The 7,077-nt window shown below is 33.5% G+C and overlaps 1 long non-coding RNA gene across 1 annotated transcript; it reads right to left on the bottom strand.

The window, feature by feature from the left end:
• Window positions 1–211: 211 nt before the first annotated feature.
• Window positions 212–3,206, bottom strand: LOC136808174 (uncharacterized). Its single transcript, XR_010846833.1, has 3 exons — window positions 3,095–3,206; window positions 1,800–1,874; window positions 212–1,544 (listed from the first exon to the last, which is right to left on the bottom strand). It is a non-coding gene; the product is annotated as an uncharacterized lncRNA (long non-coding RNA).
• Window positions 3,207–7,077: the final 3,871 nt, after the last annotated feature.

The raw sequence follows: 7,077 nt of genomic DNA on the forward strand, positions 1-7,077 counted from the left end.
ATTGGAAATTTACTTAGGCTATCTTCAAGCATTTGAAAATTCTTTTCTCTAAAGGTTGTAAAAACGTGGAATTTACGTTATTTCTAAATCTTCCAAGCTATTGGGGATTTGATCTTTCAACAATAATGGAAAGTTACAAAGGTTTGAAATCTGAAATTCTTTCCAAACAGCTGAAAGCTCTAATTCCCACAAGAAATTAAAAGTTATATAATTAGTGACAAGTTGCGTTTCTTGCTATTAATGCTACTAATTTAAGAGTAAAATTTTGACTAATAAAATATTTCATAATTATATGCTTTTACATCAATAAGTTAAGTCACTTAATCATGCATGTGATATGAAAATAAAATCTAGAGTACACAGTTTTTTTCATAAGAATTTCATAAATCCAGGAAAGAATTTCATAAATCCAGGAAAGCCTCAAATTTTTCAATTTTTGGAATATCTTTCATTTAATCGTCAAAATTTTCTCTATTCAACTACTCTTAGGTGCCAAATAAACGGTGGGGTTCGAATAAACGGGGGGGTTGGAAAATTTTTGAAATTTCAATAAACGGGGGGGACCTAATTGCCGGGGGGTTGGAAATTGTACTTATGAAAACCCAAAAATAAGGTAAATATAGGCTTAAATCAGGCTTTTTGGAGCAAAATAAGGGGACTTCTTTTAGCCAACTGAAAATATTCTTTAAAATCAATAAATGGGGGGGTCCTAATAAGGTCCGGGGGGGTTGGAAATTTTTCGAATAATTAACAAGCGGGGGGGACCGTTTATTTGGCACCTAAGAGTAACAAGTACCGTCTCAAACGTGAGCAAAAGAGGAAGGAAACAAGAACTAATAATTTCAAATTTCAAAAGCCAAAGAATAATTTTAAGCCTTGTTTATTTTATAAATGGAAGACAAATAAATTGTAACTGAAAAATATTTTGAGGCTCAGCATGATTTTTAAAAGTTTGCAAATATTTGAGTATTGCGATTCTTATAAAAAACTTAATCTAATCACAAATAATAATTTGAAATAATTGAAAATGGCGAGGAAGAAAGCTTGAGAAATTAAATTCAGCTACCATAAACCAGATTTTATATACTTTATATATTGAGGGTTATTTTTTTCTAAAATGTTTAGAAAACTCTAAGGTTGCAAAAAAAAATCATTGTCAATCTTGCCTGGGCACTCTTTAAAAGCTTTAGAGTATAATGATGAATCATTTTGAGGATCTAAAAAACTAATACATAAATAATAAATAATATAAAAAACTCTTGCCAAGATAATCTAATTTCCATTGATTTCAAATTAAATGAAAAACTAAAAATAATGGTAAACTGTATATATTCCAAAGAGGAAACTTTGATAAAAACATGAAGCACAAGCAAAACCAAGTTTACATCAAATTCATTTGATAATTGTTCAAAAGTCAGCTTCCACTATATAGCTATAAAAATTGGTATGTAGCAATCATTTGAATGCTGGGATGAATTCATAAGTCGATTTAATCGATATTGAAAATCACAGCATCCTACAACACTTTGATTGGACCATCTCTCCTGAACAAAATAAGAAAATACAAAAACATTTAATTTATCAAGTCTGCCAGAAATCTTAAAAACTATCAATTTTGGTACATGATACCAGCAGTCACAGAGTCAAGTTGTTGCTTGCATCTCCCTGATGCCTGAAGGAGAAAAGTTTCTAGTACGAATTCAGTTTGTAATGCTCTTATTAGTTAAACTAATTAGGAATGCTCTTTGATTTTAATTGTGTTGAATACAAAACAAATTTGAAGAAAAATACATACTTACAATATAAAATTTATTGCCGAACAATGACAATGATTTTATCCATGTTCACATCAACACATTGTCGAGCGTTGTGACCTGAGGTGAGGAAGAGTAAAGCATTTTTATACACCAGCTTGAATTAAAGAATTATCTAATCGCAGCTGTAAAAAAAGCTGAAAGTATTTAAAGCTGAAACTTTTTTATTCTTTTATCCATCCCATTTAAAATGCCTAACATTTTGTGTAATCAGAGAACAATTATTTCTATCATTATGAAAAAACCAAAACAACCAAAAATTTACTTCATTCTCACTTTAGTTTAGCTAATTTGTTTTAATTACAATTTTCAAGAGACAATTTGATGCAATAACCGTAGATTTCATACTTCTTTGTGCTATTCTGTAAATCTTGAAAAAATATATGGAGCACAACCCTTTCATAACAAATGGGCCAGGCTGGACTTAAAAAGGTTGGTTTGTCAATACCCAAACCCTAGATTTTGAAAATGGGTAGGTTGGAATGAAAAATTATTTTAATTTCAAGGTTTAGCTCCTAGTTTAGTTGTTCCCTTCTTAGCCTCAATTGGACTGCATGGAATTTCCACAAAAATGTTAGAAAACTGCTGAAAATCACATCCTGAATGCAAAATATCAAGTGCAAATAAAGGGGGGGGGGTTGTAGGGGTTTGAAATGCCGTTTTCACGACAAAATTTTTGCTGAATCCAGGAATCCCGAAAATTGAAAAAAATAATAACACCGTCACACCAGTTTGTACAAGTTCAAATACAGGCTAATGACAAAAAATAAGGCCAAATACCGTCACCGTCTAATTTTAAAATACCGTTTTCCTGTCTTTTTTTTCGTCAAATGTCAAATCCCATAATACCATACTTAAAAAGGACCAATCCCGTCACACAGTAAAAGTACAACCCCCTCCCAATAAAGGACGGCTATTCAAGTTTCCATTGAACCGATTTCTATATCTATTTATTTAATGTGAATAAACTTTACAAAAGTCTCATAAAACATGTCTAGGTCTGTTTCTTTAGAATTTTAAAAATACAGTATTTATTGTTGCAATACATTCACTAGAAACAACAATCATAGAAAGAAAATATCTAGTCACAGTCCCCTGAAAATGCATTAATGTGATATTGCCAGAGGCATCTCTCAGAAAAAAGTGACAGACTGCTGAAAAAGTGCCAAAAAAAGCATGTGAAAGAGTCTCAGAAAAATTATTCCAGCTAAGACAAAAAAACAAAGGCAAAAAGGACATTTTCAGTTCTAGTAGTTAAAGTAGCTAAATTTGGTACTTACAAAGGCTTAGGGGAGAAATCAGGTCTTATGCTTCAGTCTTCTTCCAACGACTTGGTTTGGCTTGCTTCCTGCTTTCATCAACCAGAATTTTGAAAGACTTATTTTTCCAATGTTATGAATTTGTTGACGAAAATGAAAACCGGGGGTTACAACCGGACAACTCAAAGAAGTTTTTAATTATTTAGCACATGTTTAGCACAATATTTACACTTTGCTAGGTGCATAGAGATTTCAAACTTATTTTAGACTTTTATATATTCTGAAAATTAATCATGTATTGAAACTTACTTGAAAAAATGATATTTTTACAAGTTATTCTTTACCCCCAGAAATCTTATGTTTTTCATTAATATTCAAGATGGCCAACGCGCCATAACCAAAAAAGCGCTAAATTATTCTGAGCGTGCGCGCGCACACATTTAGACTTTGAAAAGTGGGGTTGACAAAGTTTTCCTTGATTTTCTGATATGCCTCAAAATGGCACTATCTTATATAGAATAGATTATGCCAAAAAATAGAAGCTTTTAATTAAGGGATATTAGGAATAAGTAGGGTTGATAATTTGAATCGTTTGATCCGGTTCCGGGGGTAGTAAATATCATATTTTTGAAAATTTGAAAGTGAAGAAAACAACTTTCCATAGATTGGAAATTCCACTCTTCTTCCTAAAATTAGGAAAGTTAGTAATAGTCATATTTTTGAAAATTGTAAAGATGGAAAAAATCATCTTTTAATAAATTTCCATACATTGGAAATCTCATTCTTCTTAAAATTAGGAAATTTAGTAAAAGTCATATTTTCGAAAATTGGAAAATTGGAAAAAATCTACTTTTAACAACTTTCCATAGATTGGAATTTTCACTCTTCCTAAAATTAGGAAATTTAGTAAAAGTCGTATTTTAGAAAATTGGAAAAGTGAAGAAAGACCGCCTTTCAACGAATTTCCACGATCATAGAAATATCATCTTTCAAATTTTTGGAAAGATAGTGAAGATGAAATTTCCAAAATTGGAAATATGAAGAAATGAGATCTTTCAACAAATTTCCACAAAATTGTAAAAATGGTCTTTCGCTAATTGAGGAAAGATGTTAAAGATGAACATTCCAACATCTTTCCAAAATGGAAAGCTCTAATTTCGCCCAGTGAGCATTATCAAGTTTCTTTTTATTTGCAACATTATATCATCCCATATCGTAGATGCACTCAATGCAAACTGGGAAATGCTTTCTTGACTGTTTCATCATTGAGTCACCTTTTTCTGTAGCTCTCTATCAACAATTTATGCAAAGATATTCACGGTAGCCTTTATTTAGAAACATTTGTAATTGGTAAGTCGGTAATCCGGTGCATGCATAATGCAGTGTTCTCTGGCATTTTTCTGATAAGTTGAATTCGGTCTAAAATGAACGTGTAGATCAGACTTAGGCGCTCAGTTGGAGAAGATTGAGTTCTTGGTTCAATCCATGAGGTGTGAGGGTTCTCAGTTCTTTGATCCAGAACTTTTCTCTCTGTAGTATTATCCTTTTCATTTTTTCAATATCTGTTTCGTTGATCTGTTCGATGATGGTCAACTTTACGGTTGGTTTGGTGGAAATATTTGCACTCTTGTCGTGGTCTGTATGCATTACTTCTATGGTTATTGAGTCTTTGATTGAATTGGCTCTCGCTTTTTCCAATATATTGGATGTGACATTTGTTGCATTCCAGGAGGTAGATGATGCGAGTGCTTTTGCAGTTAACGTTGTGGAAAATCTGGTATGTTCTTTTGGTTTGTTGGCTGGTGAAGATTGAGGTTGACATTATTTGTTTGCAAAAAAGGTCCTGTCCTTGTTAAGCAAGACTGACACTTTCCTTTCATTTTTTGTTCTTTTCTTGAGACTTGGTTATTGGATATTGATGTTTGTCCAAGTAGATCTTTCAAGTTTTTGTTGCGTCTATATGCAAGGACTGGTGACTTCTTTACTTTGTCGAACTGTTTATGGAGGTTTTCAGCTTTGTATCCTCTTCTGATGAATGCATCTTTCATTTGGAGAAGGGATTGGTTGTATTCTTTGGGGTTAGAGCAAATCTTTTTCATCCTTAGTGCTTGACCGTATGATATGTTGTGTTTTAGGTTGTTTGGGTGGTATGAGGTATTATGGAGGTATGATGACCGATCTGTTGGTTTTTTGAAGATCTTGTAATCCAAAAAAGATATTCTATAGATAGGGATATTGAGATTTTAAAGTCCCGAGTTTAAATAGATTAATACCCTCTTCAAAAAAGCTCCTTAATCAAAGGCTCCGAGATCCCTAAATGCATATTTATTAATAATCTATATTTATATCTGAACGAAATATTCCTAAGTTCAAATATATAAAAGTTCTATCTGCACTAGCTCCTGATATTTCGAAGTTCGATTATGTATAGGTTCCCGTGGTGGCGAGATCCTGAGCTGAATTAGATCAATATTCTATCTGAAAGAAAGATTCCCTTAGCCCAATGGCCCGAGGTTCCGAGTTCAAATACATTGAGCTGAAAGAGGTATTCTTATTGCCAAAGGTCGCGAAGTCGAGTTGAAATCATTTGATTCATTACAAATCCAGCAAAAACATTACCACAAAAATTAGCAAAAACTTTACCACTACCATCAAAGTAGCAAAAACTTTACCACTACCATCAAAGTAGCAAAACTTTACCACTACCATCAAAGTAGCAAAAACTTTACCACTACCATCAAAGTAGCAAAAACTTTCCCACTACCATCAAAGTAGCAAAAACTTTACCACTACCATCAAAGTAGCAAAAGCTTTACCACTACAATCAAAGTAGCAAAAGCTTTACCACTACCATCAAAGTAGCACAAACTTTACCACTACCATCAAAGTAGCAAAAACTTTACCACTACCATCAAAGTAGCAAAAACTTTACCACTACCATCAAAGCATCAAAAGCTTTACCACTACCATCAAAGTAGCAAAAACTTTACCACTACCATCACAGTAGCAAAAACTTTACCACTACCATCAAAGTAGCAAAAACTTTACAACTACCATCAAAGCAGCAAAAACTTTACCACTACCATCAAAGTAGCAAAAACTTTACCACTACCATCAAAGCATCAAAAGCTTTACCACTACCATCAAAGTAGCAAAAACCTTTACCACTACCATCAAAGTAGCAAAAACTTTACCACTACCATCAAAGTAGCAAAAACTTTACAACTACCATCAAAGCAGCAAAAACTTTACCACTACCATCAAAGTAGCAAAAACTTTACCACTACCATCAACGTAGCAAAAACTTTACCACTACCATCAAAGTAGCACAAACCTTACCACTACCATCAAAGCAGCAAAAACTTTACCACTACCATCAAAGTAGCAAAAACTCTACCACTACCATCAAAGTAGCAAAAACTCTACCACTACCATCAAAGTAGCAAAAACTTTACCACTACCATCAAAGTAGCAAAAACTTTACCACTACCATCAAAGTAGCAAAAACTTTACCACTACCATCAAAGTAGCAAAAACTTTACCACTACCATCAAAGTAGCAAAAGCTTTACCACTACCATCAAAGTAGCAAAAGCTTTACCACTACCATCAAAGTAGCAAAAGCTTTACCACTACCATCAAAGTAGCACAAACTTTACCACTACCATCAAAGTAGCAAAAACTTTATACATACATACATAACTTCATCCCTCTCAGCGAGAGGGTGAAGCTACGACAAATTTTCTCCAAGCTTCTCTGTCTTTCATGATGTTGATCGCTTCTTTCTTTGTTAAACCAGTATCCTCAAGTAAGACACTTTTCAAGGTAGTGAAAGGTCTTCCAGTCTTTCTCTTCGAGTCGGGTGACCACATCAATAGCTGCGAGGCGGGCTCTTCTCGACGTGCTACGTGACCGGCGAGAGCAAGTCGACGTTTTCGTATTGTTGCAGAGATTGGAGGAATGTTTCCATAAAGGACTTTGTTAGACATACGTGTCGTTGGAGGT

Source organism: Clytia hemisphaerica, unplaced genomic scaffold, assembly GCF_902728285.1.
Source record: "Clytia hemisphaerica strain Z4C2 unplaced genomic scaffold, Clytia hemisphaerica genome assembly, whole genome shotgun sequence".
In the NCBI taxonomy this organism is placed as follows: Eukaryota; Metazoa; Cnidaria; class Hydrozoa; order Leptothecata; family Clytiidae; genus Clytia; species Clytia hemisphaerica.